This window comes from Plecotus auritus (assembly GCF_963455305.1).
Source record: "Plecotus auritus genome assembly, chromosome: 1".
In the NCBI taxonomy this organism is placed as follows: Eukaryota; Metazoa; Chordata; class Mammalia; order Chiroptera; family Vespertilionidae; genus Plecotus; species Plecotus auritus.
Window position 1 is genome coordinate 78885153 of NC_137770.1, and position 12858 is coordinate 78898010.

The 12858-nt window shown below is 42.3% G+C and overlaps 1 protein-coding gene across 2 annotated transcripts in view; it reads right to left on the reverse strand.

Annotated features, from left to right (window-relative positions):
- The window catches only part of FMN1 (formin 1), a 444801-nt gene that overhangs the window by 81245 nt on the left and 350698 nt on the right, over positions 1-12858 (reverse strand). The window lies entirely within an intron of this gene.

Here is a 12858-nt window from a genome sequence, read left to right on the forward strand (position 1 = left end):
CAAACATATGGTTGACCAGGATTCATGGGAATGAATGGCTATGGAACTATTGCGATTTGAATGCTGACTCCTGAGCCCAGAGGTCAGAAGCCTCCTCACTCTACTTTCACTATTGCACTGGCAAGTTTGTGACCCCCAGGGTCACTTCTTATCGCCTGTATCCACTGTCAAAGTGCATAATTTGTCTTATGGTGACATTCGATACTCATTTTCTTCAACCTCTGCAATATTTAACACTGCTGATAGCAGCTCCTTGGAATTCTCTTCCCTTAGCTTTAGTGCTTGTACTTTCTTAAGTCTTCTCCTATTTCAGATCTTTTTCTATCTCTTTGGTATACTACCCAACATAGCCCACCTCCACTCTCTTCAGTGCTTTCTTCTTCCTCTGCTCTCTCTCTATTTTCAATCTCATAATAGTGCACCAATTGCTGAATGCTAGACTCAAGTATTCCTCACCTCTGGACACATGGTTCAGGTATATTCCCAGAATGTTCCAGAGTAAAGTCAAGCTTTTCAATACATGTTCACCTTCAAGTGTTCACCGTTTCTTTTAGTGGTAATCTATTCCTTCTGTCACTGAAGCTCAGAGTCTTGCTATCACCTTCAATTCCTACTCTCCTACACCTAATTACTCTTATTCATTCATCAGCAAACACTTAGCGTGCACCCATTATGTGACAGGCACTGAGCATACATCAGTGAACACAACTGAGGTGTTTTCTGTCTTCATGGAGCTTGCCTAAATCCGGGAGACCTGGCCTCTGTAATGTCACCCATATTCAACTTCTCATATCTTTCCCCATAAAAATGTACTCTACTGCAGATCTTCATCACCTTTTCCTAATATTACTGTATGTCTTCTTAAATGATCACTTAAAGTCATTGTCCTTCCTGCCTCCAGTATCATCTTTTTAAAAAAATATATATTTTATTGATTTCAGAGAGGAAGGGAGAGGGAGAAAGAGAAACATCTATGATGAGAATCACTGATCTGCTGCCTTCTGTACGCCCCCACAGGAGATTAAGCCTGTAACCTGGGCATGTGCCCTTGATCAGAAGCGAATCTGGGACCTTTCAGTCCATAGGCCAACACTCTATCCACTGAGCCAAACCGGCTAGGGCTCCAGTATCATCTTTTTATTCCACAGGCTTTATCACATGATTTTCCTGCTCAAATCTTCAATGGTCCCCTATTACATATAGAATAAAATACAAACCTTTTGGCCTAGAATTCTAGACTCTTCACAATTTATACATATTTTTCCAGCCCTTACTACTTTTTAAAATTTTCCAACTTTATTTCCTATTACTTGTAGATATATAGAATGGTGAAGCCAGATGGGACCTTTGGGGTCCCAATACCTTCTATTTTATCAATAAAGACAAAGGCCCAGAGAAGTAAAGTGCCAACGGGGTTCAATGGAAGGAAAGCCCAGTGTGAAAAGAAGCATTCAATGTAGCATTTAAAAATGGGTAGGACTTAGATAGATGGAAGGCTCCTGATTGATCCAGCTGTAGAGTATCATCGAAAAATTTTTAGTTTTTAGAAGTATATCCATATGACTTACAAACTGCCTCTACTGGTTGATTTAATCTTCACTGACTTTCTACATCTACTTTCTCTCTGTCTTCCTCACACTCCCCCCAAAGCAATTCTGTGGTTGTGCCAAGAACACCTCCCAGTTCTATCAGTAGCCTGCCATCTAGTTACCTTCTTATGGGTCTAACACTGGCTGATCAGAAATCTGATTTATGCAAGACAGATGCACTCAGATCAGAGTGGTCAGGAGCACAGCTAGAATTGCCTCACTTTCTGCTTTATCCTCCTGGACAGCTGGGACACTGGGTACATAATGCTCCAGCTACAATAAATATATTTACTGTACTTTGTATGTGCTCCATAGAGTCAATTCAATTCACTTGGAATATTCTTTACATTCCATACATCAATAATCAGCTCACAATCCACCTTAATTCCTGATTTCTCTTACCTCTGAGTTACATGGTATACCTTTTATGTATGTCCTCAAAGGTGCTGTTTTTGTTTCTGAATTTGAAAATATTCATAGAGTGCTTATAGACACTGTAAGCAGGGAGTAGAACAGAATTCCTGACCTTGAGAAACATATTTTACGGGAGCAGATGGAAAACAATGAAACGAATACATGGACGTCTGATGGAGATCGGTAAGAAGCTATATAAAGCAGGAAAATGGGAAGAGAAGACTAGAGGCTGTAGAGGTGTTATTTTATCAGGGTGTTCTCTTTTATATTTCAGCAAGGACCAGAATGAAGCTTGGGAACAAGCCATGTAGTATCTGGGGAAAGCAGATTCTGACCAGAAAAAGAGACAGTATACTTCCTGCAGTGGGAATATGCTGGAGAGGTTTGGATATCAGCAGGAAGGCTAAGGATGATGGAGAGAACAAGGCAAGGAGAGGTAAAAATTGAAGACAGTGAGGTCGTTGGAGTTAGAGACTTGTAGGTTATAAGGACTTTCAGTTTTATGATGATTGAAATGAAGAGTGTTTGGAACGCCTTAAGAAAATTAATAACCTAATCTTACATTAATTTTAAAAGGATTTGAGGGGCAAGGCTAGACGCAGAAAGACCAGTTAGAAGATATTCCAGCAGTACAAGTGAGAAATGATAGCTTGAAATCAGTATAGTAGTAAGGGATACGAAGAGGAATTGTTGGATTTTGGATATATTTTGAAGGAACAGTGATAAGATTTGCTGATGGATTGGTTATGAAGTGAAGATTTTTTTAAGAAAAGGTGCGAGTTTCCACAATTTTTGGCTTGAGCATCTTAAAGAACGGCAGTTCCATTTACCAGGGGAAAGCAGATGTGTGAAGGTGAGAGGGTGAAGTGGGGAAGTCAGTTTGGTTTGGGAACCTCCTCAGGGCCTCCCACACAGTAGAGAGCCTAGAAATGCTGAATGAACAACTGATTAAAAAAAATAGTTGTGATGGGTCACAGAGAACTAAATGTGCTCTCTGCTGCTTCCCTGCCCATCAACAGATGCCTGCCCTAGGGCAAAATGGGGAAAGGGTGACCATTCCCACAGCTGTCATGCTGAAAGGGTCACCGAGTGCTCTTGCCTCGTCTATGTGCTATGACACAGGTTCTAGGAGGTGGAAGAGGATGGCTGGGAAAGGAATGAATGCAAGAGGAAGCGGTGAGGAAAAAAAACACAGGACCAAAATGACTGGAATGGCATGGGCAACTATAATGATTCCTGAATAAGAATGAATCTGGAGAGCATGTCACAAGAAACCAAAAACATAAGTGGGGGAGGGGGCAGCAGAGAGAAAACAGAAAGCTATGAAAGAAGGCAGAGAAAACAGAGGTAAGAGGGACAAGAAAATTAAAAGCAGAAGGAGAAAAAGAAAAAAAAAATTGAGGAGGTGAAGCCAACCTCTGAAGAAAGAACAAAGGAAACGCCATGCCATCAGCTTACACTGAGAGCAGGGCCTGGGGTCTGATTTCAGTGCACCTCAAGGAGAGACAAACAGGGGGAAGCCCTCCACAGAGCCTCTAGGCAGTTTGAATCCAAGAAGAAACACACAGGCCAGGATGAATGCTCACGCAAACAAACGACAGCAGTGCTGGGGTCGTGAGTGAGCGGACTGCATATTTGACAGGGCCACGGCGGAGCAGCCCCGGAGACTCCAGCCCAGCCCGGCCCCCATCTGTGTGTACAACATACAGCTGCTTCAACTGAGTGACCTCTCTTGTCAGCATTTGGCTAATTAAGGAAAGATATTACCTACAGATCTCTATGTCTCAGTCCTATTTCCTGTTCATTAAAAAAAAAAAATGGTTTAATGAGAAAAAGAATCAAGGCAAAGAATCTAAATTATTTCCCCCCAAAGTGAGCTGAGTGGCAGTGCTTGCTGTTGCCAAAAATGCTTGAACAACAGGATTTTGACACGAAGACTGGAATCTAAACAGCATGAAGAAATCTTGAAAGCCAAGCAGCCCCCATTATCTCGTGCTTGCAAGACTATAGTCCAAAAGATGAGTGATGAGTCTCCATTTGTGCAAGCAGAGCGGTGGGCCAAGGCCCTGACAGAGCCACTAATTGCCCATCCGCTTGTTTACACACCCCAGAGATGGTGACTGGACAAACAGTTCATTTCCCTTGAAATTGGACCAAACTTGGGGGATGTGTGGGGGGGAGCCTGTTACATGTGATAGAAGAGGAGCAGGAAGAATTCTCCTGGGAATAAGACTCCAGATCAAAGCAGAGACCAGTGAGCTGAGCAAAGACTCGTTTGAACAGCTAGCTTTCCCTAAGTAGCATTAGGTCCACGACTTTCTGCATCCTATCCACCTATAGCCCCACGCCCTTAGGTCAGAAATTTTGTGATATTCAGATACAAGGTTCAACGGGGGAGTGTCAACACCAAGCTCACTTCCAAGGCTTCTGCAGCTAAAACAACTGAAGTGAACTTCTTGGCCCTTTTGGACTTCAGTTGACACTTAGCATTTGCTACACTGCACAACTGCTCACCACTTCAGTGTCCTCATTGTCGCCTAAACTACAATGTGAGCTACTTGTGGACAAGGACTGGAAGCCTTCAAATTCGATGGCAGGACACGACATATGGAGAGACACCAGCAACTCCTCAGCTTATATATTTTTTCTTTGTCTACATCAGAAGGTTGGTTTCTTAAGATAAGAGATCCAGACTTCTCAGTTACGCCCTTGGCTGACCGTGCAAGTCAGTAATGCCTGGCGCTGAGTCCTGGAAACAGAACTGAGAGGACTCTCTTGAAGACCTATTTTTCCTCAAAATGAGAATGGGCTTAAAAAATAAAAAGCTATCTCTGTATTGCCCAGCCCACAGTTATTGTGTTAATGTGCAGAAATATAGCAATGAAGTACGAAGCAACAAAAAATGATTACTTCTAGTTACCTAGAACTTAGTGTGGGTATACTGAAGACTCTGCTTAAGAGGAGGGAGACCGATGTTGGTAAGTAAACCAGATACATTTCAGGTTTTGCCCTCTGAGCATGTAGGGCACTACGTATTAGAAATGTAGTAAACTATGGTTGATCAAACCTGAGAAGGGACCAATCTGCCTAGGGAGGAATCAATACATGGGGTGAATGGCAGCCTGAGGTTGTGAGCAAAACTCAGCAGTCCCAGCCTAGAGCATCCTTCACCCATAACTTCAGCTTTCCGCTTGTCACTGTGTCCCAGCCCCAGGTGAGTCCCTGCAACTCAGGCTCTCCTATTGGAGCAGCTGTGGAAGTGGGGCGGGGGTGGGAGGGGCAGAGAAAAGCTGGAAAAAGAAGACATACCTTTTTTCAGGAGATAGCTGAGGACTAGGTCACCCTGAAGTTTATTATATTCTCAGGAGGAGCTGTGATACCATTTGAAAATCTAACTGGTGGCAGCTCCATTTTCCCCAGATCAGTAGTAGAAGACTGGGAGCATTTGGTATCAGCACCTTAAAAGACTACTAAGGAGTCAACAGCATGGTTGCAGCCTTTAATCTGTGCAGATAGTTGTGTGCAAATGATGAAAACCACTTTGCTTCAAAAGGATAGTAGCTGTTTGAAAGGCATTTCAGATCACATGGGATTCCATGTGCTGTCAAATTACAGGGATCCCAGAGGCTTGGTTAGTTCACTTAGCACAATGGCAAAGGTGGCTGCTTGAGGGGAGAGCAGTCATTGGGGCAGTAGAGCAAGGCTTGGGATGGCAGGAATAGGGCCCTGGAGGGAGGAGGAATGTACGAGAAAGGTACTGACACAAAAGGAAGTTTGCAGGGTTCACATGGCCCGTCATACAGAGCAGTAAGTGGACCGTAATTCTGGAAAACTGGAGTGCTGGACAGGGAATGCGCACAAGTGGAGCAGCATGAGCAATGGTTGTTTAAAAAGAAAAGATGACTCCTCACTCCACCCCCACTGCCCCAATCTTTGGAAGACTCACACAGACAGGAGTATCACACAGTACAAAAGGTTTGTATTACAGAGAAACTGTTGCTCAAAGAAGAACTTACACAGAGGAACAAAATTCAAAAACAAACAAACCACCCCCATTTATCACAGTTGAGCCATCCAGTGGTTTCTCTATCCCTTTGGCTATTACTTCAGATATATTTGCTGGATTTTTTTTTTTTTTCCTTTTCCCTGACAGCTCATTGATCTTAGTGGAGTTTGGATAATCACAGTTTGTGGGAAACAATCTAGGCCACTTTTCTAGCTTGCTGCTCCTTAGATGCTTCTTGGATGTTGTCCATTTAATATTTTTGAGAAAAAAATTACATAGACACACACACACACACACACAATATTCTATAATCTCAGAGTAAATGTAGTGTGTCCCTGAGAAGAAGTTACATAAATCCAAGGGAACAACATCATTATTTTAAATTAAGACACGTGGTATTTCAAATCAATCCACCTGGAACATGTAATCAAAACTCATGAACTTTTATATAGATTCCAGATTCTGATTTCTTATCTATATTTCCAGGAACAAAAAACTGGTAGATAAATTAGCATCTGAAAAATAATTACTTTTAATGCCATATAGAAGTAGCACTTAAATGTAAACATTCTATCGACTCTCCCTTGGCCCCATCCCAAACAGAAAGGATTTTAAAGTGTATCTATGCATAGTGCAATTGGTGATATCTATTTTTTTCTGTTATTCAGCAGCTCATAGTTAAGACTTTCAGCTACAACAATCCTGATAAACACAGAAAGAGCTCGTATAAGTACAAAGGATATATCCTGATTCCACACAACCAGGCTGCTGTAGATAAGAAGAGTCTTCAGAAATCTGTTTTTAAATCATTCCTCTGGTGGGAATGCAGACTGGTGCAGCCATTATTGAAAACAGTGTAGAGTTTCCTAAAACAATTAAACATGGAACTGCCATTTGACCCATTGATCCCACTTCTAGGAATATATCCTAAGAAACCTGAAGCACCAATCAGAAAGAATGTATGTACCCCTATGTTCATAGTGGCACAATTGACAATAGTGACGATCTGGAAACAACCGAAGTGCCCATCAGTAGATGAGTGTATAAAAAAAGCTGTGGTACATTTACTAGTATACCATGGAATACTATGCAGTGGTAAAAAACAAACGAACAAACAAAAAAGAGAAAGGATGTCGTATCCTTTGAGATAGCATGGAGGGACTGGAAGAGTATTATGCTAAGCAAAATAAGCCAGTCAGAGAAAGACAAGTATCACATAATCTCACTCATATGTGGAATCTAGTGAACAAAACCAATCCAGAGACAAAGAAGCATAGAAAAGAAGGCAGAATCTCAGAGGAAAGGTGGGGGAAGATAGTTGGGTGGGAAGAGATCAACCAAAGAACTTGTATGCATATATGCATACTCCATGGACATGGACAATAGGGTGGTGAAGGCCTAGGGCAGGGCAGTCTAGAAGAGGTCAACGGGAGGGACTTATTTATGTAATGCTTTCAACAATAAAGATTTAAAAAACAATAAAAAAAACATAAAAAAACACACCCACACATTTCTTGCCTTCTTGGGGGTGGGGTGCCCCTCAATTTTATGATTCATATTAAAGTAAAATGCTTTTCTGACAGTGGAGCACAGCTTGGTCTTCAGCTTGTCAAGGCAAGCATTACTAACCTGGCCATTGAAGGACCAGACAACAGGTCAGAACCCACTGAAAAGGCACTCAGAACTTAAGGGTTTTTGAGTGGACAGTTTTATTAAAGGCCAGACTACAGAAAGGAAACATTCCTAATTTTGTCAAATTTCTGATAATTTCATCATTTGAAAGTTATAAAAATAGTAAAATCCAGACCTTAAATCAGTTATTTATACTGACAAGAAAAATGTTTGTTGCAGCTTAAACTTACATTTTTCTCTCATGCTGCTGTTGGGAAAGTTGACTTGTGTGCTTTTTTTTTTTTTTTGCTTTTTTTTAAACACACTAACCATATTTAAAATGAGAAGATTATAAGGTTATTTAAGGCCATTTGTCCCTGGAAAGAGGAGGGAAGTATGTCTTCATCATGTCTCCTGCAAAAAGTATTGAGTTGTTAGGGGTTCAACTCCAAGGAGAATCTCTTGAAAGGAATGGAGTAGAAACTGCAGCAAATGGGACTTTATATTAAGTTCCAGAAAAATACCCTGGCTGATGCTTAGTTCTCCTATGCTAAATTAGGGTGGATTTGTGAGGCTACTTTTTCTGAGGTGTTTCTTTCCATGTAGAAACAGACAAATAAGGACTTTTCTTTAGAGAGAGATTGAGGAGAATGATGAAAACTCATTCCCTGGAAACCCTCTGTCCTAAAGAAGTTTTAAGGACCAGAGCAAACACATTTGCTATTTATCTGATCCCTAAAGACAACATGGACCCCACTGCCTAGGGCAAGCACTCATGATCAGCTTCACAAATCTTGATGGACTAAGTTAGGTAAAGCCAGAACCTACAAGTTATGAGTCTAGATATTAACTGAGGAACAACCAGTTATGCACTGTGGTAGGTTGCCTCCAGATGGCCACCATCAATCTTTCCTTCCCTTGTACATATGCACTGCTCTCCACTGAGAGGTGGAGTCTGTTCCTCCACTCAATTGAAACTTAGCTGGCTTGTGACTTCTTTGACCAAAAGTGACACCATGTTATATCTCTCCCCCTTAAAAGGATTAGAAGTTTCTGCTTCCTTTTGTGGAGGGGGGTGGCATTTGCTTTGGAAAGAGGCAGCCATTGGTAAGAAATCTAATACCCCACATCCACCATGCTGTGGGGAAGCCCAAGCCATGTAGAGACACTACACAGATTAGGAGATACCCAGCCAGGATCTGTATATGTGTATCAAGAAGTTTTCAGACAATTCCAAATCCAGCCACCTTCTGACTCCAACCTCTTAGAAAACCTAGTTGAGTCTAGTCGACCCATAGAACCATAAGAGATAGTAATAAATTGTTGTTTCAAGCTACTAAGTTGGTTATGTAGTAACATATACCAGAATATACTCTAGGGATTCCTGATACCAACAGGCTATAACCTTTACTGGCAAATAAAAATCCTAGGGGCAAAGACTATGTTCATCTTGCTCATTATTGTATCACTAGAGGCCCGGTGCACGAAATTCATGCATGGGGGTGTGTGTCCCTCAGCCCAGCCTGCACCCTCTCCAATCTGGGACCCCTCGAGGGATGTCCGACTGCCTAAACGGGCAGTCGGACATCCCTCTCACAATCCAGGACTGCTGGCTCCCAACTGCTCACCTGCCTGCCTTCCTGATTGCCACTAACCGCTTCTGCCTGCCAGCCTGATCACCCCCTAACCACTCCCCTGCCAGCCTGATTTATGCCTAACTGCTCCCCTGCCAGCCTGTTTTCCTCTAACTGCCCTCCCCTGCAGGCCTGGTCACCCCTAACTGCCCTCCCCTGCAGGCCTGGTCACCCCTAACTGCCCTCCCCTGCAGGCTTGATCACCCCCAACTGCCCTCCCTTGCAGGCCTGGTCCCTCCCAACTACCCTCCCTTGCTGGCCATCTTGTGGTGGCCATCTTGTGTCCACATGGGGGCAGGATCTTTGACCACATGGGGGCAGCCATCTTGTGTGTTGGAGTGATGGTCAATCTGCATATTCCTCTTTTATTAGATAGGATAGAGACCTGATGCACGGGTGGGGGCCAGCTGGTTTGCCCTGAAGGGTGTTCCGGGTCAGGGTGGGGGTTCCCTTGGGGCGTGGGGCGGCCTGGGCGAGGGGCCTGTGGTGGTTTGCAGGCCAGCCACACCCCCTGGCGACTCAAGCGGAGGCCCTGGTATCTGGGGTTTATTTATCTTCTACAATTGAAACTTTGTAGCCTTAAGCGAGGCCTCGGCCGGCCAGGGTGTGTGGAAAGCTTGGCTTCCTCCATCACCGGGGGCAACCCTAGCCTCCTGCTCTTTCCAGCTCTGTGGCTGCTGCCATTTCTGTTTGGGTTTATGTATCTTCTATCATTGAAACTTTGTAGCCTTGAATGGAGGCCTAGGCTGGCAAGGGCAGGCGGAAAGCTTGGCTTCCTCCATTGCCGGGGAAACCCAAGCCTCCCTCCTGCTCTCTGTGGCCATAGCCATCTTGGTTGGGTTTATTTGCATATTCGCTCCTGATTGGCTGGTGGGCGTGGCTGGTGGGCGTGGCTGGTGGGTGTAGCAGAGTGATGGTTAATTTGCATATTAGTTTTATTAGATAGGATTAGCAAGTAGCACACTCTCTAGAACATAGTAAGACCTGAATTAACATGTAACGAATAGTTTGAGCATCTAGATCTGTGCTAGTATGGCAAAAGAAGGACCCATCGTCAACAAATATCTTAGATGGAACTAAATCTGACTTTGTTTGAGTAATGTAAGTCACAACAAAGTACAAGGGAACATAAGAGGAGGGCAAAGGAAGGCAGAGAACAAATACTTATGCCTATGATCATGTTAGGTAGTATTCTGGGTGGCTGATATATGCTAGCTGATTTGATTATCAAAACAACCTTATGGTATTGGTGTGATTATCTCTTATCTTTGAGATGAGAGAACTTAGCCTTGAGATGAGAGAACTTAGCCTTGTTTAGATGAAGTAAATTTCCCAAGGTCAGACTGTTAGGAAAGGGATTTGAACTCAGGTTTGTGTAATTCTGAAGCCAGCCCTCTTTTCACAAGAGTCTCTCAGGAGACCTCAACAGAAACACTAAGGAAACAATTTGAAAGAGACACAAAACCCATCCCTTGAATCTTACCCAGGACTATGGAGCTCCATCAATTGCGGTCAACATGTTGGAACCTATTTCACCACATGAAGCTCAGACCAACTACAATTAATGCCACAGCCATGACTACAAACTGGGAACCAACGCCAGAGGAAGCTTAAGTTTAAGAATGCAGATGATACGCACATAATATTATGTTAGCAATTAAGCTTAATCCTAGAATCATGAAACTGAAGGAAAGATATTAAGGAAAGAATATAGTGCCCTCCTGGGAAGAATAACAATTTCAAACAGATTTTTTTTTGTGTGTGGATTTCTGCATTACCAAATTGAATATATTACGCTCCCCTAGAATTATTATAATTTCTCACTCCACATTTAATTCATTTCAGCAAGAAACTGGGATGATGCGATGAGCTCAGTAGGCAGATGGTTTGTTCATTTCAATGAATAATTTGAATGTCAACAAGTCAGTAGATGCTAGGAGGAGAGGGAAAGTGGTAAATAACAAAGGTCCTTGTGCCAAGCTTTGAGGTGGAGTGAGGATGTGCTACCAAGGACTGGCACTTTAAGAAGCCAAGCACTCAGATTTTGCTAAGTTTATGAAAGGTTGTCTGTGAACTGACATTGTGTTTTTCCTAAAGTGAAAAACCATTCATTGCTTATCCCTGTTGAAAAAGGTTATGATCTGCTCAAATACACTTTTTTTTTTAATTTTTCAGGAGAGAAATAGTAGAGATCAAGCAAAACTTAAATATAAACACTGGTAGAGAAAGGCAGCTATATTTCTTTTCAATCCAAAAAATTAATACAAGGATTAAGGAATTGACCACATTCTCTGTTTTCAGCCTGCAACCTTTCAAAAGTCTCATCATTCTCCCACCTGCACGAAAGCAGAGCTTGAATGTTCTAGTTAACAGTTATCAAGGATAGTTAAAGTCATTTACTCTAGTGGTGTTTACTGTCATTTCTAATCACATTTAGTCAGAAAAGGCGCTCTCTGTGGGTCCCAAGGATCATGTGTTTGCAGTTCAACTCAGCAGCCACTAGGTGGTAATATTGTTGATTTGGGTAGCCATGACATGAGATCCATAAGGCATGCCTCCTTTAAAGGAATTATGTAAACACTTTCTCTCATTAAGATGTAACTATAGAAATAAAAATTACACTTCAAAATAAAATATTTTAATGGTAGAAGAATACTATGCTTTAGAAAAGCTCCATACATATCTGCCTACCTGCTTTTTACTCTAATTACATACATGATGATCTACAAATTACAACAAAAAGGCAGCTTCAGGTTTTATGGAAATCCAGCTTATATGAATTGCATTTGGCTTACTTTTAAGGGAGATGAACAAGATGAACATGATTTTCTAAGATCTTGCACTGTAATTATTTATTATTTGCCATTTGAATTTGGAACTAGAGCTATTCACAGCAAAGGAACACTTCTGTGATTGACTCGCTGAGCTCCACCCTCTACACCCGTGGTCGGCAAACTGCGGCTCGCGAGCCACATGCAGCTCTTTAGCCCCTGAGTGTGGCTCTTCCACAAAATACCATGGCCTGGGCGAGTCTATTTTGAAGAAGTGGCGTTAGAAGAAGTTTAAGTTTAAAAGATTTGGCTCTCAAAAGAAATTTCAACCGTTGTACTGTTGATATTTGGCTCTGCTGACTAATGAGTTTGCCGACCACTGCTCTAACCATCTGATAAGACTGTGACAAAATGACTTGAGACTATAGCAGCAGCAGCTACTGACATCTAGTGCCAGGCTCCGCGCTCAGTGCTCCGCACACACTGTCTCCCTCAGCCCTGGCCTCCTACTGGTGCTGCCACAGTTCTCCTAAAGCGAAATGAACTCAGCAGAAGCAACAGACTTTTATTATTTGAAAGAATAAAGAGGTCTTTCCAGAGTTGGACATTATCTACAACACCACGTATTATATAATACATATCCTGCGAAATGACTCCCAGAAGGCAGTATAGGTGTTAAGTTCTTCCAGCATGAAGAAGACAATAACTGAGTAATTCAAAGAGAAGTCATGTGATAGCAATTGCAATCAATCACTGATTAAAACCTCGATGATAGTTGTAAAGAATCCAAAGAGGAAATGATGGCTGAGCCAACGATTATATGAAGCAATTTA